The following is a 26,274-nucleotide window of genomic DNA, read 5'->3' as shown; positions in this document are numbered from 1 at the left end:
CCTGGACCTGACTCTGCTCTGGCTCCTCTCAGCCCTCTAGGCCTGACCTTTACATCGGTCCTTCACCTTTACATCGGCTCATCCAGTTTCAGCAAAAACTCTGTTAAGCCAGGTGAGCGAGACTGCTCCCACCGTCTACATCTGATTGGGTTCTTCATCCTTCACATCCCCCAGGTGAAGTCTGATCACCTGGCCTAACTTCAGCAAGAATCCTATTAGGTGAGTTGAGCCAGAATCCCCCCGGTTCCCGAGGTTTCCTCTTAGTCATTTTCCATCCACAGACCCCACCCTTCTCCTTAGCTGTAAATCCTCACTTGCCTGTGCTCTGTTCAAAATCAAGCTCCGGGCCAGACGCAGTGGCTCACACATGTAATCCCAGCACTTTGGGAGGCTGACGTGGGCAGATCACCTGAGGTCAGGAGTTTGAGATCAGCCTGGCCAACATGGTGAAACCCCGTCTCTCCTAAAAATACCAAAAAAAAACAACAAACAACAACAACAAAAAAAACAATTAGCCAAGCAGTGGGGTGCACCTGTAATCCCAGCTACTCGTGAGGCTGAGAATAGAGATCACTTGAACCCAGGAGGCAAAGGTGACAATGAGCTGAGATTGCATCACTGCACTCCAGCCCAGGCGACAGAGTGAGACTGTCTCAAAAAAAAAAATAGAGCTCAGTTCTACACGAAAATTCCCTTTCTCCCATTGTAACGGTCCCAAATAAATCCGATTTTAGGCCGGGCACGGAGGCTCAAGTCTGTAATCGCAGCACTTTTGAGGCCGAGGTGGGTGGATCATGAGGTCAGGAGTTCAAGACCAGCCAACCAATATGGTGAAACCCCGTTGCTACTAAAAATACAAAAATTAGCTGGGCGTGGTGGCGTGCATCTGTAGTCACAGCTGTTCAGGAGGCTGAGGCAGGAGAATCCCTTGAACCCGGGAGGCGGAGGCTGCAGTGAGCCGAGGTTGCAGTGAGCCAAGATTGCACCCCTGCTCCAGCCTGACTCTGTCTCAAAAAAAAAAAAATGTTATTTTAGCACTTTAATGACTCCCATTTTCTTTGACAGCCTCTACTCTCGCCCTCCACTGAGCGAGTTCCAGGCTGGGGGATGCCAACCTGACCGACGTCCAGCGTTAGGCTGTCTGGCCAAGAGAACTTGGCTTTTTAAAAAAAATTATGGTAAAATATGCAAAACACAAAACTTACCATTGAAAGAGGTCAGGACACGCCACCCCAAAATATGCCGCTTTGGCACATGGGTTATTTTGAGCTGAAGACACTTGGGAAATGGCAGGTGCAAGAAGGCCTCTCTGGACTCCCCTTTTCTACCTAAAAGCAGGTCACAACGTCTCCCTGAGAAAGGTGCCCTCCCTGTTACCAGGAAGAGAAGAGCGTCCCCATCACCAGAGACTGGGGCTCGGTGCTGAAATGAACCTACAAACCAAAATAACCCCTATTTTCCAGAGCCCCCTGCAGCCCAGCTCCTCTCACTTCCCCACTTTACTGCCCCGAGCCCAAACCTCTTTTGCCGGGTCATTTTCTCACAAACTTCTTTGTCTAAAAGGTGGATAAGCTCTCTGTTCTGGTCACTTCAGGTCTTCATTGTCTTTTTCTTCTTTCTCTTTTTTTTTTTTTTTTGACATGGAGTCTCGCTCTGTCACCGAGGCTGGGGTGCAGTGGCACAATCTCAACTCACTGCAAACTCCACCTCCCAGGTTCAAGCAATTCTCCTGCCTCAGCCTCCTGAGTAGCCGGGGATTATAAGCACCACCCCCACACCCGGCTAGTTGTTGTATTTTTAGTAGATATGGGGTTTCTCCATGTTGGCCAGGCTGGTCTCTAACAACTGACCTCAAGTGATCTGCCCGCCTCGGCCTCCCAAAGTGTTGGGATTCAGGCGTGAGTCACCGCGCCCGGCCTCTTCATTTTCTTTTGAGGATTTCCATGTACATATAAAATTTGTTTTCTTTTCTGCTGTTAATCTGTCTTAAGTCAGTTTAATTCTTAGGCCCAAATAAAGACCCTAAAAGAGCAGAGGAGGAATTTTTTCTCCCCTACACCATCTGAACCATTTTTAAGTGCCCACTTCAGTGGCATTAAGCACTTTCACAGAGTCACGCAACCAACACCACCACCCATCTGCAGAACTTCCTTCCTCTTCCCAAGATGAACCTCGTTCCCCATCCAACACTCACTCCCCATTCCCCCTCCCTCAGCCCCTGGCACCCACCACGAGGCTTTCTGTCTCTCCGAATCTGATGACTCTACGGACCTCATATAAGTGGGATTGTACAGTATTTGTTCTGTTGTGACTGGCTTACATTGTGCAGATATATTGTCCTCAAGGTTCATCTGTGTTGACCCTTGTGTCAGGATCTCCTTCCTTTTTAAGACTGAGTAACATTCCACTGTGTGGGTAGACCACGTTTTGTTTACCCATTCACCCATCAATGGACACATGGGTTGCCTACCTTTTGGCTCTTGTGAACAAGGCTGCTATGAACATGGGGGTGCAGATACCCATTTCAGCCCCTGCTTTTAGCTCTTTTGAGGCATGTACCCAGAAGTGCCACTGCTGGATAATAGGGTAATTCTGGTTTTAATTTTTGAGGAGCTGCCATACTGTCTTCCACAGCGGCTGAACCATTTTTCTTTCCCAGCAGCAACGCACAAGGGTACTGATTTCTTCACATCTTTGACAACACTTGTTATTTTCTGTTTGTTGTTTTTATTATTTTATTTTTTTATTTATTGATTTTTGAGACCAAGTCTCACCCTGTTGCCCAGGCTGGAGTCCAATGGCGTGATCTCAACTCACTGCAACCTCTGCCTCCTGGGTTCAAGCGATTCTCCTCCTCAGCCTCCTGAGTAGCTGGGACTACAGGTGCTGCCACCAGGCCCGGCTAATTTTTGTACTTTTAATAGAGACAGGGTTTCACTATGTTGGCCAGGCTGGTCTCAAACTCCTGACCTCAGGTGATCCTCCCAGCTTGGCCTCCCAAGTTCTGGGATTACAGGCCTGAGCCACAGGGCTCAGTCTGTTTGTTGTTTTTAAATAGTCATCCTAATGGGTGTGAAGTGGTATCACATTGTGGTTTTGATTTGCATTTTGCTAATGACTAGCAATGTTGAGCATTTTGCATGTGCTTCTTGGCCATTTGTATATATTCTTTGAAGAAATGTCTGTTGAAGTCCTTTGTTCGTTTTTGAATTGGCCTGTATGTTTTTGTTGTTGAACTATAGGTCTTTAAATATTCTGGATATTAGCTCTTTATTAGATATATGATTTGCCGGTGTTTTCTCCCAGTCCATGGGCTGCTTTTCATTCTGTTGGTAGTATTCATTGATGCACAAAAGTTTTTAATTTGTATGAAGTTCAGGATTGAATTTGGCTTTGAATTTTAAAGCACAGTGATTTCAATGGTGCTTGGCCTCATCCAAGGCCAGCCCTGCGCTGGAATCTAGGGACACAAAAGAAGATGCGGAGCTGCCTGTGGGATGGACTGACTCACAACAACAACGGTCACATCTCAGTAATGGCACCTAACACACCCTCCAGAAAGCGCACAGCCACACACACAGGCGCATGCGCACCCATGCACACACACAGAGGAAAATGCGAGGAAAGCTGCCTGAGAGGTCATGCCAGCTTCATAACAGAGGGAACACCGGGGCTGAGCCTGGAAGGAGGACGAGGGAGTTCCTAACCAGATCCAGAAGGAGAGGACAGAGACATGGCATCCTGCTTGAAAGACTAAGATCTTTCCTCTCCTCAACTGAAAGGGCTCCTGGGGCAGCCCAGGGCTCCTCAGGCAAAGGGCAGCTCTCTCAGTCCTGCCTGGAAAACAAGTCACAACCCAAAGCTAACAGGATTTAAGAGGCAGGACCGGCGGGACGTGGTGGCTCATGCCTGTGATCCCAGCACTTTGAGAGGCCGAGGCAGACTTCAGGAGTTCAGCAATTCACCTGAGGTCAGGAGGTCGCGACCAGCCTGGCCAACATGGTAAAACCCCATCTCTACTAAAAATACAAAAATCAGCCTGGTGGGGTGGGGTGTGCCTGTGGTCCCAGCTACTTGGGAGGCTGAGGCACGAGAATCGCTTGAACCCAGGAGGCAGAGGTGGCAGTGGGCCGAGATAGCACCACTGCACTCCAGCCTAGGTGACAGAGACCCTGTCTCAAAAAACAAAGAGAGGCAGGACTAAAAAGAATGGGCTGGGGGGCCCCTGTTTCTACCCCCGGGGGCTACAACTCCCAAATCTCTCTGAGGCCCAGCCCTGCCATCCCGCTGAGGCCCCACAACCTTCCACCTTCAGGGACAGGACCACGGGCAAATCCACGGCTGCCCTTCCCCCGCCCCTCCCCTGCCATCTGTGGAAGGGGACAATGAGTCATTTGTATTCATAAGACTATTGTTCCAATGATTAATTAAAAAGCGAGAGTATTTTTAACCATCTGTACTAATTTAGGGGAAGAATTTAGAAATATAATTGTATTATCTGTAACTGAGGAATTCAGACAGATCCCTCTCAGAATCAGAATATTAACGTCTCAGAGGAACTCACCAGCCTGCGCAACTCATTGCTATCGTTCCTCCTCCTCAATTAGCCAAATAAACAAGGGTGATTTAAGATGTTTGGTTGGTGGGGAAAGGATAGAGAGAAGACCAGGCTTTCCCCCTCAAGTTTGGAGAAGCGGAGGCTCCAGGCTGGGATTCAGCCCCCAGCGGTTGGGTGGATGAATGTTCTGGACCCAAGTAATACAAGGCCCTGTATTATTAGGATGCACTTATACTGTCAGTAGTGGTTGACTGGGCAGGAGTCTGTGGCGGTCTTTATTGCATCTGAACTCCTTCTTTCTCCTTGGTCCTTTAGGGGTATAATTTGATACCCAGACACTTAGCAGACACCTCCTGTGGTCACCCTCACAGTGTGGGGTGTGGGAGGGGCTGAAATCTAAATAATCAGGTCACCCTGGGGCTGGGGAGGGAGGTGTTGTGAGATACACGCCGGTGGCCACCTGCTTCCGCCCAGCCAGCTTCTCAGGGCCTGGAATTGGTGACCCCCAACCTCTGTCCTCCTCAGCCAGCTTAGTCCCATGTTGAAGGACACAAAATAACAAATAGCACAGGGTGGAAGGAAGGGCTTGGTTAGGATGGTGTCCAGGTAGAGGAGACCCCTAGAGAGCCCCTGCAGACCCCAGGCTGCACCGCCTCCATACCTGGAGTGGCACTGGGAGGACCTAGGCCTCCTGAGAGGTGGTGAACTGGGACACCAGGTCAGAGGCTCAGCGGTAGCTGTAGGTCACTTAGGGGCTGGGGAGGGGGACTTTACACATGCCAGGGCCTGGGGCAGTGGGGGAAAAGGAGGCTCAACGTGCAAGGAGGGCACAACCTCTTCCTGCCAAGCTCCTTCTGCTCCGAGGGCTTCCTGTCTGAAAGAATTCCCTCCAGAGTTTCCTCATGGCCCTGGATCCAGGGGCTTCCTGGGATATCCTAATCCACGCTGGTGCCCACAGAGCCAGGCCGGGCACTCAGGGAGAGACATACCGTGGCAGGCAGTGTGGTTTAGAGATACATCCAGGTACACACATGCAGGCACACATTTTCATGCTCGTGCATGTGTGTACACACGTCCGTGTGGGTGCACACCCATGAACACACGCACACACAAGCAGGCACAGGGACTTGAAGAGTTCAAATCTTGCTCCAAACACACACTAGCCATGTGACTTTGGGCCAGTTTCTAAAGCTTTTCTGAGCCTCCAATTCCTCATCTGCAAACTATGGGTAATGCATCTGCCCCTCGAGGCTGGGGATGATAGAATATGGATTATCGTGGCTGAGTCCTTTCAGCCCCTCCACACCCCACACTGCGAGGGTGACCACAGGAGGTGTCTGCTAAGTGTCTGGGTATCAAATTATACCCCTAAAGAACTAAGGAGAAAGAAGGAGCTCAGATGCAATAAACACCCCCACAGACTCCTGCCCGGTCAACCACTACTGACAGTATAAGCGCGTCCTGCCTGCACACGACCCACTTCTCACCGTTCTGGCTTACAGACTGAACATGTGGTTTTGATCAAACAGAATCTACTGCGTGCATACTAAGCACCTACTGAATACAAGGCTCTGTCTTGAGCCATTGTGAGCCTAGCTCACACACAGCCCCTGCCCTCCAAAAGTGACAAAGTCAGGGGAGAAGAGTCAGGGAAAGTTGAATATAAACCACGTTGCAGGACAGAGCATGGATGCCTACAGCATGGGAGATAGAGCAGAGATCCTGGGATGGAGGGAGCAAGGATTCCAGAATCCAATGAGTCTGTATCATGCTGGTCCAAGGTCCCAGGCCCCCTACTTTGTTATATTGGGAGAAAATGAAATGAGGAACCCTGCAGACTCTGACTAGGACAAACAGCGAGGTGGCCAGGGACACCCTTCCAAGCCACACTGGACCCAGAAGCAGTCAGTGAGGAGAAAGATCCTCCTTTAAACATCATACCACCGATTTCCAGATGGGCAAACTGAGGCCAGGAGCTCAATGTCATGTGCCCTAAACCTCTCTCCCAGTCCCCTTTGAGTTCCTGAAGTTATCCTTGGAGAAGGGAATTCCCCAATTCCTCACTCCCAGCTCTGATCTTCCTTACCAGGAAGTTCCTCCTCAGCCCCGCTAAGCCCCTCCAGCTGGGATTTCGCTGAGAGCTTTTCTGACAGCCAGGGCCTGATTGGACTCCAGGTAGTGTGACCCTGGCACTCAGGCCGGTAGAGCAGTCCCAAGAGCCCACAGCCTCTGCCACACTCACACAGGACCCTGGCACTCTGGTCGGTAGAGCAGTCCCAAGAGCCTGTGGCCTTTGCCGCACTCACATACGACCCTGGCACTCAGGCTGGTAGAGCAGTCCCAAGAGTCCATGGGCTCTGCCGCACTCACACAGGACCCTGGCACTCAGGCTGGTAGAGCAGTCCTGAGAGCCCACGGCCTTGGCTGCACTCACACAGGACCCTGGCATTCAGGCTGGGATTCAGGCAGTCCCAAGAGCCTGTGACCTCTGCTGCAACTACACTTCATTCCCAGACAGGCCTATCCTTTCCACCATGCAGCTCAAGACCATGAACATCCACCCATTCACTCACTCAGCAAACATTTAGTGAGTGCCTATGCTGGGTCAGCCTTCGGGCTGGGAACTGGAGATAGAAGAATGGCCCAGCCTTGTTTACTCCACACGGAAAGAAAACCTCTTCTGCCAAACTCTTGAGAGCTTGCAGAGCTTATGGTCACATTGTTATATGTAAAAACGTTTATTTAGAAATAGAATGCTTGTTCCCCAGTGCAACAAAGAAATCACACTTGAACATAAATTTAATTTTCTCAGCAAGGCCATTTTTTACTTTCTGCAGAAAGGGTGCTCATCCCTGATGGAACAATGGCAAGAGCACACCTGAACAAAGGAGGGAAACAATTTTTATCTCTTACACAGTTTGTCCCTGCTACTGTGCCCTGTCTCTATTGGCTGGAGCCAGACTGCACAATCTAAACTAAAACCTGATTGGCTAACAGTTTAAAACTTTTTTAAATAGGTAGAAGTAATGGAAAAACAAAGGAAAAGAGAAAGTTGCTTATGCCAAATAGGGAAGGAGTGTAGGCTGCGAGCTGGAACGTGCCTGTGAGCAGGTCCAGCACAAATGTTTTAGTCATGGTACAAAGACATAGGATGTACCACGTGCCTGTGAGCATGTTTAACAGCTACATAGGACAGGGCCCAACAAAGAGTTATTAGCACAAAGTAAGGAGGCTTGAAGGAAGTAAGTCTTTAAAAGAAACTATTATTTCTAACACTTATGATTTATTCTTTAACAAGAAAGGAAACTTTGAAGAGGAACTTTTACTTTCGACACACATCATTCTTCTTATTGCAATGGTCCTCTCCCCATTCAGTAGCCCCATCCCCACTGCAAGAGTCCCCTATCTCCACGTCAATAGTCCCCTCCCCGACTGCAATAGTCCCCTCCCCCAATGCAATAGCCTCCCCCAAAAGCAACAGTCCCCTCCCCCACCGCAAGTCACCTCCTCCACTGAAATAGTCCCCTCCCCCAAGCAATGGTCCCCTCCCCCATTGCAATAGCCCCTTCCCCACTGCAGTCAAACACTCTTCTTTGCAGTCATCCTTTTCAATGAAGTCTCTCCTTCCTAGGTCCAGATTCCGGTTTTATTGGTGGAACCGCGGTTCTCTCCAGGGTGTGGCCTGTGGGAGAGGAGCCGATAAGAAGGAGCCGGCCGTGGGCAGTGCCGAAGCAGAAAGAGCTTCTAGGCACAGTGAGGTGGGCGCCGTGTGCAAATGGAAACAGGGAAGAGGAGTGGGGTGGGTGTGAGGGGAGAGCGACAAGAAGCCAGGAGGCCTGGGGGACGCAGGCGGGGAGTGTGCAGAAGCATTTCACCCAGCGTCAGCATCGCCCTGGGTGGCAGCGGAGACACCACCGCCGGGGGCTGTAACACCATCCGGGCAGGAGCAGGTGCAGGCGTAGGCCAGGGTGGCGGTGGCAGTGGAGATAGAAACTCGGAACTTACTATGATGTAGAGACGGGAGTGGAGAGGGAGTGGAGGAGGAGTAAATAATGACTCTACTTTTTTTTTTTAATGAAAAGAGAAAGACTGGCAGAGGAAAAAGTTATTTTGTCACAGGTCACAGACCAGATCAGCAAAGTTATGCTGCTGTAACAGCAAATAAAAATGAAATTCAGCTGCTTCATGGATGATTCGGCCATTGTACAATGCTGCTGTCTGACAAGCCACTCCGAAACTCGAAACTCGAAACTCGGTGGCTAACATCAACAAGTGCCAGTTTCTCAACCTCAGCCAGCGTCTGGCTATGGATCATCTGGGCCTCCCCGGGGATTCCACACTCTCTGGAAGGGCCATGCCTGGGGCACATTCTCCCCAGGCAGGTGACAGAAGCCCCAGGGGTGAGCCCCTCCGCAGGAGCACAGCTGAGACCTCTGCTTGTGCAGCGCTGCCAAGACGTCCTTGGCCAAAGCAGATCACGTGGCTAAGCCCGTCCTCAATGGTTTGGGGAACACATCCCGTGTACTCACGTGTACTGGAAAGTCACAGGGCAGAGGGACAGACTGAAAACAGAATGCCAAGAAGAGGACCAGAATGCTGGGAAAGAGATAGGGTGGAAAGAAACCCATAAGCAGGGGGTCCCGGGAACCCAGGAGAGAAGGGATGAAAGGCCACGCGTGAGAAAAGCGACGAAGAGGAGACAGAAGAGGAGGACAGAGGGCCGGCCCCCTGCTGTGGCAGGGGTGTTGGGTGGCCAAGACACAGCCTCAGCAGAGGGGCGGGAGGAGAGGCAGGGGGGAGCAACCAGCTCTTCTGAGGACTCTGGTTGCAAAAGGGAGCAGAGAAATAGGGCAGCGGTATTCAGGGGCACAGGGTCACGGAGGCCTCCCACGCCTGGAGAGGAGGATGAATGCTGATGGGAGTGACCCAGACAGGGGCCATACCCGGAGAGACCGGAGAGGGGAGGTGATTGCAGAAGCCAAGTGCTGAGTGGGGGGCTGGGGGCAGAGCCAGGAGAGGCTGGAGCAGGGCGGAGCTGGCCTTGCCCGAAGTGGAGCAGAAGGCGAGGACCCTGCTGTCCGTCCTACGCACCCACCACTCCCTGCTTCAACGCAAACCACCGTGGCACAGATCTACCTATGTAACAAACCTGCACATCCTGCACATGGACCCTGGAACTGAAAATAAAAGTTGAAAGAAAAAAAACATATTGTCATGCCCTCAGGAGGAGTCATGTCCGGGTCAAAGCATCAAATACTTTACTAAAGGCAACATTACCTAGGAGGGATAATGAGCCGTTTTCAACCCCCTGAAAACGCTTGGCTGGTAACAAACCCCGCAAATGAGCCAGCCGCTCTGCTGGGCTGAGAAGCCTGGATTGGATTGTCCGTTTCAACTCAGCATCATCCCATCACCTCCACGTTCCCCCCGGTTTCCCAGGTCCCCTCCCGCTGTGGTTCCAGGCTCGTCAGCCTCTGGCAGTTCCCAGACATTCCCTGGGAATGGCTCACTGGGCACTGCGGGCTGCCAGGGGCATCTTCGGGGCTTCCTCGTCATCTCTGCACTTCCGGGTTTCCTAACACTGACCTTCACTGCTCCCTTCCAATGTCTAGGTGAGCCTCTTATTTCCTGGATTAAGTCAATTTCTCTCGCTCTCACTCTGTCTCTCTTTCCTCTGAATACTGAGTGTGGCTCCTGTTCTCCTGCCCAAACCTGTATGGATAGGAGCAGTAATAAAGTGAGAGGGAAGGAGGCTCGGGGGCTCCTGGAGAAAGATGCTAAAGGACGTTGGTTGCCTGTGTAGGCACACACCCTAAGGTGTCAGGAAAGGGATGTGGACAGAGAGGCACGGTGGCAGCCTCTGCACACTAAATGTCTGTGTCGCCTCCAGATTCATGTGCTGAAACCCTCACTCCCCAAGGTGATAGTGTTGGGAGGTGAGGCATTTGGGAGATGATTGATTAGGCCATAAGCGGGGACTTCTCATGATGGGATTAGTGCCCTGATAAGAGACTCAAGAGAACTTGTTTCTCTCTCTCTCTCTCTCTCTCTCTCTCGCTCTCTCCCTCCCCCCACCTCTCTCTCTCTCCCCATTCCCTCACTGCCTCTCTCTCCCTCCCCGCCTCTCTCTCTCTCCCCATTCCCTCACCGCCTCTCTCTCTCTCCCTCCCCGCCTCTCTCCCTCCCCACCTCTCTCTCTCCCTCTCTCTCCCTCCCTCCCTGCCTCTCTCTTTCTCTCTCCCTCCCCACCTCTCTTTCTCTCTCCTTCCCTGCCTCCCCCTTTCTCTCTCTCTCCCTCTCTCTCTCCCTCCCCACCTCTCTCTCTCCCTCCCTGCCTCTCTCCCCCTCTCCCTCCCCGCCTCTTTCTCTCTCTCCCTCTCTCTCTTTCTCCCCCTCCCCACCTCTCTCTCTCTCCCTCTCCCTCCCTGCCTCTCTCTCTCTCTCTCTCTCTCTCTCTCTCTGTCTCGAGGATACAACAAGTGGCCATCTGCAAGCCCTCACCAGACACCAAGCCTGCCAGCACCTTGATCTTGGGTCTCCAGCCTCCAGGACTGTGCGAAATAAATGTCTGTTGTTTAAGCCCCCAGGATATGGTCATTTGTCACAGCATTTCCAACTAAGATGATCAGAACCCACCTTTTGTAGTACAGCAGTTTCCGATGGTCATGAGGCCAAGTAGCCAAAGACTACCTTTCCCAATATTCCTCACAGCTATTTGCTGCCATGTGACTAGATTCTGGTCCCAACACAGGTGAGCAGGGTGATGTGAGCAGCACTAGGCCGTGTCCCTAAAGTGAAAGGCATAAGCTCTCCCTTTCTTCTTCCCACTTGCCACCTACTGGAGTATGGAAATGATGGCTGGAGCCAGAGCAGCCACGCTGGACTCAAAGACAAAAGCCACCTGTTGAGCAAAGCAGGGCAGCAAGAGAAAGGACGCTGGCTCCTTGCCACTGTGGAGCTGTGTTTGGACTGTTACATTCATGAGAAATAAACTTCTATGTCGTTTTGACCACTATGAAACTCCTTCTCGGTTACAGCAGCTGGAATGTGTATTTTAACCCATGCAGAGATGCCTCATCCACTCTGGATGGCTTAGGGCTTAGATGTTCTTTGCAGAGACATGAACTCCAGTCAATCTAAAAACAGATTTTTAAAACTCTACTGTCCTCTGGTAGTGCTGCTGCAAATTTCTGTTTCAGAAGGAAAAATAGTGCATGTCGTCTATAACTAGTGAAAATGTCTATGATATGAGTGTATATTAGTGAAGGTAATGCCAAGTGTTCTAATAAAAGAAACCCAAGAATATGCCATGGCCCAGCACAACAATGCTTTGTGTTTTGCTGGAATAAAGTCCAATTGGGTGTTCCTGATCAGTCGGTGGCTCTCCTTCAGGCTGTGGTTCAGGGTAAGCCCGTTTCCAGGACAACAGGGCCGCTTCCTGGGTCATCACCATCCAGTTACTTCCCAGTTGGGGAAGGGAGAGAAGGAAATACCTCACAGGTGAGACCTGGAAGGGGCACACATCACTTCCACCCACGTTTCCCATCCATAACTCAGTCACATGGCCCTACTAGATATAATAGAGGCTGGAAATGTGATCCCTGCCTGAAAAGCCAATTCCAAATTACATCCCTACAGCTCAGATGGAGAGCATAGATCTCTGGTGGATCAATAGCTGTGTGTCGTGACCGCAGAGAGCTCTACAGCAGATCCAGCAATTTATGCTCAAAAATATCTATGTAAAACTAAAAGTTTTACATCCACGCTCTGCTGTTTACCCTAAGGAGACAAAGGGAACGACCTGCCCCAGACACAGCTCCACGCAGCTGAAATAAGAACTTGTCTCTTCTGCAGCTGACTCACCTGCCGGAATCTTCCTCTGGGGAAGGAAGGGAGTGACTGCTCCTTCCTTCACGGAATGCCGCAAAAGCTTCGTGTGAGGAGGGAGAAATCAGACTGTGGTCACTACAGGTATTTTCAAGCCAGAAGGGGTTGTCCAGTTCACATAATCTCTTCACTTTCATCCTACTTCTGTCTCATCCAGAAGCAAATATTTTTTGTGAAAAATCAGACCTTGGCAATGACCTTGAGCAGTCGGACATAAATTGCTCCCACAAGCTTAGCATTCCAATAATGGAACACTAGGCATAAATGGGTTAAACTTAGTTTACAAATGTAACCTAGATATAAGCTGGGACCCCATGTGGTCCAGTCTCAATGAGAAATTAAATTCAAAGAAGTAGAACAGGCTGGGTCGATGGCTCATGCCTGTGATCCCAGCACTTTGGGAGGCCGAGGTGGGTGGATCACGAGGTCAGGAGATCGAGGCCATCCTGGCTAACACGGTGAAACCCCATCTCTACTAAAAATATAAAAAATTAGCCAGGCGTGGTGGTGGGCACCTGTAGTCCCAGCTACTCGGGAGGCCGAGGCAGGTGAATGGCGTGAACCCAGGAGGTGGAGCTTGCAGTGAGCCGAGATAGAGCCACTGCACTCCAGTCTGAGCAAGGGAGCGAGACTCCATCTCAAAAAAAAAAAAAAGTAGAATACAGCATCAAAGGTAGCACTACGCTGTCCTTGAATCTCTTCAGGAAAATGATCATGACTCTAACTTTTTTTTTTTTCCCGAGACAGAGTCTCACTCTGTGGCCCAGGCAGGAGTGCAGTGGCATGATCTCAGCTCACTGCAGCCTTGACCTCCTGGGCTCAAGCAATCCTCTCCGCTCAGCCCCTTGAGTAGCTAGGACTACAGGCATGTGCCACCATGCCCTGCTTTTTCTGGTTTTTTTTGTTTTGTTTTTTTTTTTTTTTTTGGTGGAGATAAGGTCTTGCTATGTTGCCCAGGCTAGTCTCAAACTCCTGGCCTAAAGCAATCCTCCTGCCTCAGCATGGATCTAATTTATAGCCCACAGCCATACTCCTTTTCTCCCTTCCCTAATTCTGTTCCTCCTGTATCTGTCTCAGAGCCTCTCACAGGGCAAATTCCAGAAATCCTCTCTAATACCCCCACCCCAATCACCTTTTGCATCTCCCCCTGCTACTTCTTTCTTCATATTTCTTATAGAGATGGATTTAGCCTCTCAGATACTTTTGTAAATGGACTTTATATATGTTTAGAGCCTTTTTGGGCTCACAGCAAAATCCAACAGAAGGTAGAGTCCCATGTACTCTCTGTCACCCCCCCACACACACACAGCCTCCCCAACTATTAATACCCCCCACCAAACAGTACATTTATTACAACTGATGAACCTACATTGACATGTCATTATCACTGTATTAGTCCATTTTCATGCTGCTGATAAAGACATATCTGAGACTGGGCAATTTACAGAAGAGGTTTATTGGACTTACAGTTCCACGTCGCTGGGGAGGCTTCACAATCATGGTGGCAGACAAGAGAAGAGAGCGTGTGCAGGGAAACTCCTCTTTAGAAAACCATCAGATCTCATGAGATTTATTCACTATCAGGAGAACAGCACAGGAAAGACCTGCCGCATGATTCAATCACCTTCCACTGGGTCCCTCCCACAACACACGGAAATTCAAGATGAGATTTGGGTGGGGACACGGTCAAACCATATCAATCACCCTAAGTCCATAGCCCACATTACAGCTCACTGTTGGTGTTGTACAGCCTATGAGTTTAGACAAATGTTTAATGGCATAGACCCACTGTGACAGTATGATACGAAGGAATTTCACTGCCCCAAAAAGTCCTGTGCTCCACCTATTCATCGCTCCCTCTCCCCAACCCATGGTGTTACCGGAAAAGGGGTCTTGATCCAGACCCCAAGAGAGCGTTTCTGATCTCACACAGGAAGCAATTCAAGGCGAATCACAAGGTGCAGCGAAGGAAGCACGTTTATTAAAAGCTACTCTCACAGAGCAGGGGACCTTCTGAGAGAATGCACCGTCTTTAAGTTTTTCTTATATAGGGGTCTTGTCTATGTAATGACTAAACCAAGCTGTGACTCTGTGAGGAGGAGCAGATGGCATGACAAAATTGATTACACTATTGATTTATAGAAAACTATCCTTAACAGTCTAGTACATGAGTACATCAAAGCGTATCTATAATTATCTTGAAAGCACATATTGTTATAGGTATTGGGACATCTGGGCTTTCTGTTGTTTTAGGAGTTTGTCCTTGCAGGCAGTACCAAGCTGCCTCCTTAGCTGTGACCATCTTAGGACCATGGGTTGTGACTGGCAAGGAAGGTGCCTTGTTAGTCTCAAGACAGAGAAGATTTTTCAGTGGTGTCACTCTGACTCTCTTCAGCTCCTGCTTCCCTAATGATGGCACCTCCTCTTTTTCCTGTCCCCATAATGTTTCCTCTTTGGGAATGTCACAGAGTTGGAGTTAGAGGGTGTGTAGCCTCCCCAGACTGACCGCTTTCACTTTGTGATCTGCATTTCTGGTTCCTTTATGTCTTTTCATGGATGGGAAGCTCACTCATTTTTAGCACTAAATAGTATTCCGTGGTCTGTGTAGACATGCCACAGTTCATTTCTCCAATCACCTGCCAGAGGACATCTCGGCTGCTTCCAAGTCGTGGTGATTGTAAATGATGCTGCTATCATCATCCAATGCATTTGCAGTCTTCTCCACTTTAGCCATTCTGCGGATTCCACTTCACACTGACATCACAAAGACGGGACCCCTGAGGGATGGATGAGAGAAGACCAAGGCAGAATCCCCCCCAGAGAGCAGGTGGGGGAAGGCTGGGGACCTTCCTGGGGGACAAATCTTTTCCTGTCACCAGAGGATGCACACAGCTCATGGAGACCACGTCAACCACTGGCCTAAGGAAAGCAGCGGGAAAGCTGTGAGATGGAGCCAGAGATGGATCTGTGCTCAATCTGTGTGTGGCGGACTCCTAAGTACTTGCTAGGGAGGGTCCTCGAAAGCAGCTCCTGGTCCTGGAAATTAGTGTACATGCGGTGGACACCACGGAGCAAAGCGCTGCTCAGAGAAAGCACACATCCTGGTTGCTATGGCTTCCATGCACGGGGCCCTCACTATGGACCAGACACTCCTAAGGGCCATGCACCCCGTACAATACCTCATCCCCCATCTACCTTGCCTTTACCGAAAGCGTGAAGCGGCTTAAGCAGCTTGTCTGAGTTTGCACAGCTGGCAAATGGCTGAGCCATGACTCACACCCAGGTCCATCCACGGCCAAAGCTCGAGATCTCTGGCATCCTTCTAAGGTTGGAAAGGGAAGGAAATCCCTAATAAGGAGCCTGTGTGACGGCGTGCCCCCTCTCCACTTTCCCACCCCTGCCAAGGACCCGTTTGAAGACTGTTCACGCCGGTCACTGCAATCACCGTTGCGCACAGAGATGGCAGTTCCAGCAAGCACTGACCTTCTAGCCCACTCTGCCGAGGAGAAGACAGGGGCCGAGAGGATGCTGATTTCCTGCGGTTGATTCTGGCTCCAATTTCCCGGCGCTGACTCAAACTCATCAGGAACATTGCTTTCACTGAGTGTATGAAGTGGTTTCTCCATCCGTGTGACTTTACCCAGGTGTGGGGCCGAGTACTCCCCTCTGCCTCCTCCCTGGATTGCAGGAGCTGTGTCTCACTTTACCAAAGAGATGCCCTTTGGGGAAGACTCGCATTGTCAGGAGCGCTGTGGACACTCCGGCCAAGATCAACACGATGATGATGATGATGATGATGATGGAGGGAATGTGCGCTTTTCAGGAGGTTAATCACACCCTGAGCAACGCCTATGGATTTTTGCTTTTCCTTGGCTGGTAGGAGCTGGGGAGGCTGCCTTTGCTGTGATATTTCTGCCAGTTCTCATCCCCAGTGGGAAGAGGAATTGCCTGTGTTTGCTGAAATTAAAGCCAAAACCCAGCCGGTGCAGATGGGATGGGGAGGCTGGGAGCAGGTGGGAGCTGGTGTGCGGGAGTGGACCCAGGCCCTGGGGCAGGGAAGGAGGGGAGAAGCAGGGCCGTAGCACTATTTGGGAAACAGCAGCCGTCTCATGGCACATCAGGACGCGGAGGGTTTACTGGGAGTGGGTGGAGCTACCATAGAACGAGGTATTGAAAGTCAGCAGCACGGAGGAACTGGAGGGCACCATGTTAAGTGAAGTAAGCTAAGCCGAGGAAAGCGAATACGGCATGTTCTCACTCACACAGGGGAGCTAAAAGGTGGATCTCATGGAGGTGGAGAGTAGATTGTGGGTACCAGAGACCGGGAAGGGGAAGGGAGTCGGGGGATGAAGAGAGGGTGACTGATGTGTACAAATATATGGTTTAATGGAAGAAATAAGCCCCAGTGTTAGAGCAGCAGGTGACTGTAGCTCACAGTAATCTACTGTACATTTCCAAACAGCCAGAAGAGAATAACCCCAATGTCTTCAGCATCAAGAAAAGACCAGTATTGAAGGTGATGGATGCCTTAATTATGCTGATTGGATCTTTACAAATTATATGAATGTATTAAATTCTGACGTGTACCCAGAAACTATGTACATCTATTATGCGCCAATAAAAATGAATTTTTTTTGAAAGTGAGCAAAGGCCGCTTTGCCTTGGATCTCAAGTCTGAAAAACAGGCCCTGATGCCTTTAGGAAACCCCAAAAGGAACAGGGACCTTCTGTGGGAAGCTGAGCCAGTGAAAAAACACCCCGGACCTCAAAATTGGGCAAACGGCGGTGTGTTTCCCAGGCCAAACTGTCGTCTTTACCTAGAAATTGGGCCACACCTGTGGTGCTGAATGACTGTACCTTGGGCTTCAGGTTCCCAGATCCCACACTCCTTCCACAGCCTATGAAAACCCCACAGCATCCCCAGGGATCCTCTGCAGGCCTCGGACAAAGCTCAGCCTCCCACTGGACACTATTCTTGACCTCGACCCCGCTGCTGCCCTGGGCCCAGCTGTGGGTTTGAGGTTTCCTAGTGGCCCCAGAGAGCGGTCCCTGTACTGCCTGAAAGGGACCCCCTCACTGGATGCTCTATAGGTCTGCAGGTCCATGCATCAGGCCTGGCCCTGGCTCTGCTGGTCCTGGGCTCAACCCTGAGGATTAACTGGACTGGCCTTGGGTGCCCACGTGCCACCTTGCCCACCCATGCTTCACACATGTCACAAGCTTCACCCTCTCTTGGAACAAACCAGCTCATCATCCCCTGGCCCCTGGCTGTCATGAACGCTGTCTCTACCTGGGGATGTGCCAGCCTCGGTTTCCTTCTCTGTACAGTAGGAGCCAAAAGCATTTTGCTGACCTCGATGCAGATCGACCCTGCAACAAGATGCGGAAGAGGCACCAAAGGAGCCTTGTAGCCAGCGTTGCCAGGCCGATGCACCTTGCTGATGCAGCCGACTCTGCAGAGGGGCAGAAGCTGAGGACCCACGCAGGGGTGCAGGAGGTGAAGACCCACACAAGGGTGCCATCGAAGGCCATGGGAGGCACAGCTCCACGGACAGAGGCAAGGCCCACCCCACCCTGACTATGAGGGGACAAGTCCATGGCTAAGGATCTTGGGAGCCATTCTCTCTGCTACACGCCATGCAAGCAGAGGTGCCCTCTGGCAACCAGGTGCCGCTCTGGGTACAGCCGATGTAAACACGAGACAAAGAGTCAGCCAGACAGGAGCATCGGTCCAGGGACAGAGATGGGGGGCAGTGTCAGACAGGTGGGCCAGGCACATGTCCCCAGCAGGACCCTGCAGGGGGGAGCAAGGCTGGGGGAGGGATGGGGCACTGAGCAGCCGGCGTCAGAACAATCAGGAAACCTCCCAGGCGGGCATTTCAAGCGCAGGCCCTGGCCAGCGGCGGGAGGGAGCCTGCGGGAAGAATGAGACCTGGGAGGGGCTGTGCCTGCCAGCTCCTTGTCCTGTGGTACCTTTGTCCGGCTTTGGCACCTAAGGACCACTGGACTCAAAAGGCGCTGAGAAGCATTTTCTCCTCCCATCTTTTGGAGGTGTTTGTGAAGGTCTGATATTAACTCCTCTTCAGATGTTTGGTAGAATTTGGCGGTGACGCTGTCTGCGGGGCAGATGCCTGTGAAAGGCGCCCTGGTGTGTTCGAGGCACAGTGATGAGGTCAGTGTCCCCCGGGACAGAGGAGGGAAGCGGGCAGCGGGCAGCAGGCCTTATGCAGGGCCTGGCAGAGTGAGGAGTGTGAAGAGTGCCACGCGGGGGAAGTGGCAGGGCCCGGCTGTGTAGCAAGGAAGCCCTCTGGCCCCTGCCCCGTGGTGTAAAGGCTCTCGCGGGAGAGGAACAGAAGCGAGAGGTCAGGTGCCCCCAGTACCATCCACTCTTACCTCATTGCACACATGAGCTGGTCAGGGTGGGCTCCGGGTCCCCCAGAGGAGTCCAGGGTCGAGTCCCGGAATCAGCCCAAGGTCAACTTGGAGAAAGACCATGTGTCTAGCGCCTGCCTCCCTCCCTCCCAGTCTCCTACTCACCTGGCCTCCAGTGCCCACCCAGCACCCCTGGGGACTGTCCCTGTCCCCCGAGGGACTCCAGAGGGAGGGTGTTTTGTGCCGTGTGGAAAACAAGCCATGCTCTCTGCAAACCACGACAGCCCCTTCAAGCTGTCAGAGTCCCTACATGTGGAGTGAAAAGGGGGAAAGAACACAATTTACAATTGCAAATTGGAACCCCTCTCGGAGCGGAGCGATAATGCAGCTCTGGAGACAGATGGCAAGGAAGTGCTCCAGGAACCTGTTACAACACATCGCTGCCTAGCAGAGACGAGAGGCTCCAGGAAGGACCCGGTGCCTGCCATTCCAACCTCGAGGGGCTCCTGGAGGGACGCTGAGGACAAGGTGGCTGTCCCGTCACCTCGCTCTTGTCTCTGCCCCCACCTGTTTCCACTGTGCAGGCGCCCGGACACGAAGGCCTAAAGCCACAGAACAGTGAACTCTATGCCGTGCAGCTGTTGGCAGGCAGGGCAGGGGGAGAGACTAGAGTCCCCCTCTCTGCTGCCTTTTAAATAAAAGACAAGGAGGACTGCGAGGAGGAGGTCAAAACTCTGCAGTCTATACCGCGGCACAGATCCCGACTCAGGGTGGGGACATGTGGAAGGGACAGAGGGAGAGGGAAAACACAAACAAAGAGGGAGGAGGAGGCCCCTCCGCTTCATGCAATCGGGATCAGGTGTGCGGGAACCCTGGCGTGTCTGGCGTCTGGCGTGGCAGGCTCCCATCCTGGGTTCCACCGGTGCCGCTGGCGAGGCCTCCCTCTCCCCAAATGCTGCTCTTTTCAAGGGAGAACATCAGGCATCATTCCAAAGATAGGGTAGACGCTGAATGAAGGAATGTTTTTAAACGCCCATGTTGTCATTCTTTCTTCCGGAAGTTCATTCATTTATGTGGTGATCTGAGAGCCTGTCACTCACTGAGGCCAGAGTGGACCCTGGGAGGCAGGCAGCGGTTCAGGGACCAGGCCCGGAGGTGCGCGGATAGACGGGGTCTGACAAAGGCCAGGACACAGTGCTCTGGGTCTAGGCTGGGGACAGGGGTGGCGGGGCAGTGGAGGACAAGGAGACAGCCAGGCAGACCCCAAAGCCTGGACCGGGCTGGTCTCGGGGCAGTGCGGGCGTGGAGGGAAAGAATGTCCCCTGCAAACAGAACATAGGATTGGCAGCACTGGCTGCAGCCATGGGACAGCTCATGGCTCAGCCAGGCTGCAGGGATTCCAGAAGATTCTATGGCTCAGTCCTTACTGCAGACTGGAAATCTTCAATGAGCTGCTAACAAAAAGTGTCGGCAAACAAATCAATCAAAACCAAAACACGTGTGTAGATGCAACGGGGCAGGGCAAGGGATGTTGAGCTGGTGGCAAATGAAGAAAGGAGAGGGAGGGGCATGGGGCTCCTGGGCCCGGACTGGCCCGTTCCCACTGGGCTTCAAGGCTGTGGGAGCATTGGTGTCCTGGCCTGGAATCGGTGAGCACAAAAGCACCGAAGACCTGAAAGGTTCTCAGGATCAAAGGCCCCTTTGTGAACGGTTCAATATTTTCAGCATAAATCCAATAAACGTCAGAGTTTTGTTTGTTTGTTTTAAGGCACCACCTGTTTCTCCCTATGGAAAAACAAAATGATAACCACTGCTAAAAAATGAAAATTTAAAAACCCCTAAAAGATGATCTGAGGTGCACGTGAAGCTGTTCTGGGCCAGCTTGAATGTGAACAGAGCCAGCCACTTCGCCATGCACGGAAGGCCTTGGAAAGGAAAAGCAAAGTCCAGGCTGCCCGGTGGCTACAGCTCTGGGCGGCGTGTCCCTCACCCTCCTCTCCCACCACTGCCTGCCTCAGAGGGAAGACCTCAACGCTTCCCAGAGGCTGAGCCCGAGAGACCCCAGTGCTGAGGGCAGAGCAGCCCACTGGACCTCACCCCTTGGCACCCCTGCCCTCAGGGCACAGCAGTGATTTGAGGCCATGGCTGCCTCAGGGCCCTAGAGGAAGTCACATCTGGTCACTGAACAGACAGGACAGGCGTCGGGACAGTGCTGTGTTTGACACTCACTCACTCATTTATTCATGTATTCACTTGTGGGTTGTGAAATTAACTTCACAAATATTTACAGAGAGCTTTCCAGGGTTCTTCAAAGGGAAGAAATAAAGACGTTAGCAGAGTTCCTGTTTAAGCTTCTCTCTCATTGCATCCTGGCATCACGTGGGGCCTAAGGGTGACTTGGCAAAGTGAGCTCCCACTTCCTCCAACCAAAAAACACCAGCAGGCAGGATCCCGCGGCCAAGACGGTGAGTCCCGCTCCACTCTGGCAAATCTTGAAAAGTCCCTTCGTCTCTGTTGGTTTCCTGAAGCCACAAACTGGGCAGCTTCAACAACAGAAACTTATTCTCTCCCCGTCCTGGAGCCCAGTACTCCACGATCAAGGTGTGGACTGGGCTAGTTCTTTCTGAGGCCTCTCTCCTTGACTCCCAGAAGGCCTTATTCACTGTCACATGGCCTCTGTGTGTGCCTGTGTGTGTCTGTGTCCAAACCTCCCCTTCTTAGAAGGATACCAGTCCTACGGGATTAGGGGCCACCTGAATGGCTTCATTTTAACTTAATTTTGTCAAGACCCTGTCGCCCAATAAGGTCGCACTCACAGGTTCTGGGGGTAAGGATTTCAGCATGTGGATTTGGTAAGGGGGTACCCAGTTCAGCCCATAACAATCTCTGAGCCTTCATCTTCTCATAAAAAAAAAAAAAAAAAAAAAAAAGGCTGGGCACAGTGGCTCATGCCCATAATCTCAGCATTTTGGAAGGCTGAGGTGGGCAGATCATTTGAGGTCAGGAGTTCAAGACTAGCCTGGCCAACACCCTGAAACCCTGTCTCTACTAAAAATACAAAAAAAAAAAAAAAAAGCAGGGCATGGTGGCATATGACTGTAGTCCCAGCTACCCGGGAGGCTGCGGTGAGCTGAGATCGAGCCACTGAACTCCAGCCTCGGTGACAGAGCGAGACTCCATCTCAAAAAAAGAGAGAGACAGACAGACAGGCCAGGCATGTTGGCTCACGCCTGTAATCCCAGCACTTTAGGAGGCTGAGGCAGGCAGATCACTTGGGCCCAGGAGTTTGAGACCAACCTGGGCAACATGGTGAAACCTTGTCTATACAAAAAACATACATAAATTAGCCAGGCGTGGCAGCTCATGCCTGTAGTCCTAGCTGCTCGGGAGGCTGAGGTGAGAGGATCACTTGAGCCCCAGAGGTGGAGGCTGCAGTGAGCTGAGATAGTGCCACTGCACTCCAGGCTGGGTGATAGCAAGACCCTGCCTCAAAAAAAAAAAAAAAAAAAGAGAGAGCACCTGCCCCAACTCTCTCCCAGAGCAGACCCACTATATTGGGCCTAAAGGGTGCCCTGTGAGCTTCAGAGGGCTATGCTGTAGGCGCCACCCACTTTCCTCTCCAACTACAGGCAGCAAGAGAGACAGGGACTCTCATCTCCCAGTGCCCCTCAGAAAATCAGAGCTCCTGGGCAGGACATTGGCATGCGGTCCACTGGCTCCTTTAAGAAATGCCAAATGTCCTCAGAGACCCGCACAAAATGTCAGTACTCTCTCCGCAGACCAATCCATTTCCCCCCACTAAGTAGCATCTGATGGCGTTAGATGCTAAGACTCTCTCTTCAGAAGTAAAAAAATAAAAATAAAAATAAAAAGGCAGTCCCTTAGTGGGAGGGTTTTTGGCATTTCATCTGAATTCCATAATGAATAATTTATATGAAAGTTTTACTGGAGCCCAGCGTTCCACAATAAACGTTCCCTGAGAACACACGCAAATGCTTCAGCAGCCATCTCTCTCTCTCTGCCGGATCGGGCTGACGGCCCAAATCAGATCTGAGTTACTGCATCACTTATTTACAAAAAATAACATAATCTTACTTTTATGTGCATTTTTCCCGGCATCCGTAGGTGACAAGTTTGAGAGGCACGGGCAGCAGTGGCCGCTGCATCTGTTGGATCCAGGAGGGAAGGGAGGTTCTGAGCTTTGGAGCGGGAAGTGAGGAGCCTCAGCTGTCTGCACCCTTTTGCTTGCAACACAACAATTAGGAGAGGGACTAGGAGGAGAGGAGCCACCTGGTTTCTGGGGCATAGAAGCCCTATGCAGCCACGTGTCCCAGGCAGAGCGAGTTGGGGAGGGGGCCGGGGGAGACCCCAGTTATTCAGCTTCAGGAGGGGGGTCCAGAGTGCAGCTTGGGGACAGGAAGACCCAGCTTGAACCCTCCTCCCAGCCAGGTTACGTGGCTTCTCTGAGTCCTTGTCCTTATTTGGATAATGGGAAAAAAAGAACCCACCTTTCAGGACAGTCCTGGGAACGTGCTGACCTGTTGTGACAGCGTGGCCATCACGTCAACCTTCACATCCAACAAATGCTTGCAGAACTGACAGGCACATGGCATGAGCACGCCGCTAACCAGGACTCTGTTGTTTCTGATACTGCTGTTTCCATGGTGCCAGGGAGAGGGCTCCAGCCCAGCTGCAGCGTCCAGGGGCACAGCCTCCGCCTCCTGCACTCGCTGCCCAGGGGTTCACGTGTCCTCCACTTAATGTCTTCTTAATATTTTACACACTTTCTCCTTTGTGAATTCATCTCTTTCCACGGAGGAATTGCCTGTGTGTGCCCAGTGCGAGTTTGAAGGCATTCATCATGCCGCATCCTCCTGTGGGTTTCTCAGCCAGCCACTCTAGGCAGGTCCTGAGGGAGGGGATGGAGGAGACCCCAGACCCTGGCGCTGCCCTTCCTGTCCCGGCCAGGTGGATGTCCTGGTTTAGGGATGCCAGGGACATGGCCTGCACCAGGGACACAGTCGTCAGCCCCGGCTCTGTTGCTGACCAGCTGTTTGACTTGGAGCAAGTTTCTTAACCTCTCTAGGCCTGTTTCCTTATCTCTAAACTGAAGTGACCGTAATCCCATCCCCAAGGGAAGTCGGGAGGCTCCGGGACGGGACTGTGCACGCGCAGCCTTCACATCGTGCTGAGGCAGCACCAAGCGTGCACCTGAGAAATGCCAGTTGTCTTGTGCAGCAAGCTCAGTTTGCAGAAGCAGGAAGGGAGCCCGGGCTGGGAACTGCCCGTTGCCCACAGTGAGGTGCTGGAGGACCCGGGACAAGGCCTGGCTCTCCACCTGCTGCACCGTCCACCTCTGCCTGATTGACAGCTTCACCAGCCATTCCGTTTGCCTTCTCCACTCCCTCCTTCCCTATAGGAACCAGTTTTGGGTTTGGCGCCCAAAACCACAAGGATTGGCCCCTTCTCCGCACTGCCCATGGACTTGGGAGGCTAAGCGCACAATTAGCCAATCACAGTACGTCATCCTCCTTGCCAGGGATTATTTCAGCCAATCAGCACACAGACTCCTTCAGGGAACTCTAATAGGTCCAGGAGCAGGCACATGACCTAGGCCGGCCAATCAGAGAGGTGAGAGGGACTTTCACTCCACCTGTCCTTCTCCCACCAGGTGTGAATGAGCAAGCTCCCCTCATTGCAGCAGGCAGGCGGCCATCCTAAAGGGTGAGGGGCGCTGCCTGAGGACAAGGGGAGGCAGGGTGGAGGGAAGGGAGATACAGCCTTGATCACATGGTGCCTGCAGCCCACCTTGCCTCAGAACCTGTGCTCACATGAGATAACAGATCTCTGTGGTTAAGCTATTTCACGTTGGACTTTCTGCTACCAACTCCTGAGAAAGGCCCCCACATGTAAAGTTAGAGGGTCTCCACTGTGGCCAGACCTCTATGGCCCCTTCATACGTCCAACCCTGGGAGAAATTCAAGTCAATGGAAGACCACACAACGGGATAAGGAAGTAAAAAGTTAATGACTAAATTAAGGTTATCACCAGAAGTTTACTCTAAGCTTCTTGAGAAGGGTCACCTCTGTTTTTGAAGACCCGCAGAAAGTACTGTCAAATTCCATTCAAAAAAAGCCCTCAGTGTCCTGGAATGGCCCCTGAAAAGAGATTCCTGGAGCTTCCTATCGCAGCATGATACCTGCCCACCAACAGGGCAGGACAGTGGTGTGGCCAAGAGGCCCACTGACCAGGGCTCGAGTGGCGATTTTACTACTAATTAGCTCCGTGGCCTCTGCAACACTCAGGGACCTCATGTGGAAAATGGTGTCCTAATATCACCAGCTTATGCAAATCAATGTGACGAATCTACAGATAAGAAAAATGAAGTTCTTAGCACTGCATCCCGCATGTTGGGAGTGCTCAGTAAATGTTAGTGTTATTTTCTTGACATTTTCACCCTGATTAAATGATGAGGCAGAGACTAATGCTTCTGGCCAAGTGGAGTGACAGAGATGGGACGTACCCTCCCAACCAAACCACCAAAACAATATGAAAAAATGTATGAAGCAATGGTTTTCAGGCCATGAGACACTAGACAGCAAAGGACAGATATTCCTGAGAGGAGAAAAACTAACAAGGTGAGCCCTAAGATTGCCCAGGCTTCTCCTGTCGGGTGAGTCTCCAGGCTGTGGTGTAGAGACGGGGAACCCAGGTTGAGACCAAGAGACTCCCTGAGTGGAGGAGACAGAGCCGAGTCCAGGGAAGCCAAGGCAGGAAGGTTCACAGGACATAACAGGAGAGAAATACACAGAGAGCTCTGGAGATGTGCAGAGGGTCCCCTCCAGGCACTCGGCAAAGCAACAATTAGTGCATGTAGGCAAGGAAATGACTCAAGGCTGGGCAAAGCAGCACCCGAAAAGATTGGAGGAAGCAGCTCCCCGTGCTCACACAGGGGTGGGGGTTGCTACTGCTCCTACCAGCCACAGAGGAAGATCTTCGAATTCATATGGCATGGGTAGACTACTCAGAAGGGTCTTGCCTCCTTTATAGGAAATAATTATCCCTAGACTAAACACTGATTTGAAATTTTTAAAAGCAAGCTCTGAATAGATCGAAATGTTCCCAAGGAACTTAACTGCATTGCCAAACAAAGCTCAAGAATACTTTAGAAATGATCACAACAACAACAAAAATCTAGCAACCAACAATATAAAATGTCAGTGTCAGCTGGGCGCGGTGGCTCACGCCTGCAATCCCAGCATTTTGGGAGGCCAAGGCGGGCGGATCACTTAAGGCCAGGAGTTTGAGACCAGCCTGGCCAATGCGGTGAAACCCCATCTCTACTAAAAATACAAAAGTTAGCCAGACCTGGTCGCACACGCCTGTAATTGCAGCTACTCAGGAGGCTGAGGCAGGAGAATCACTTGAACCTGGGAGGTGGAGGCTGCAGTGAACTG

Source organism: Theropithecus gelada, chromosome 1 (assembly GCF_003255815.1).
Source record: "Theropithecus gelada isolate Dixy chromosome 1, Tgel_1.0, whole genome shotgun sequence".
Taxonomy (NCBI): domain Eukaryota; kingdom Metazoa; phylum Chordata; class Mammalia; order Primates; family Cercopithecidae; genus Theropithecus; species Theropithecus gelada.
This window is presented reverse-complemented; position numbering follows the sequence as displayed.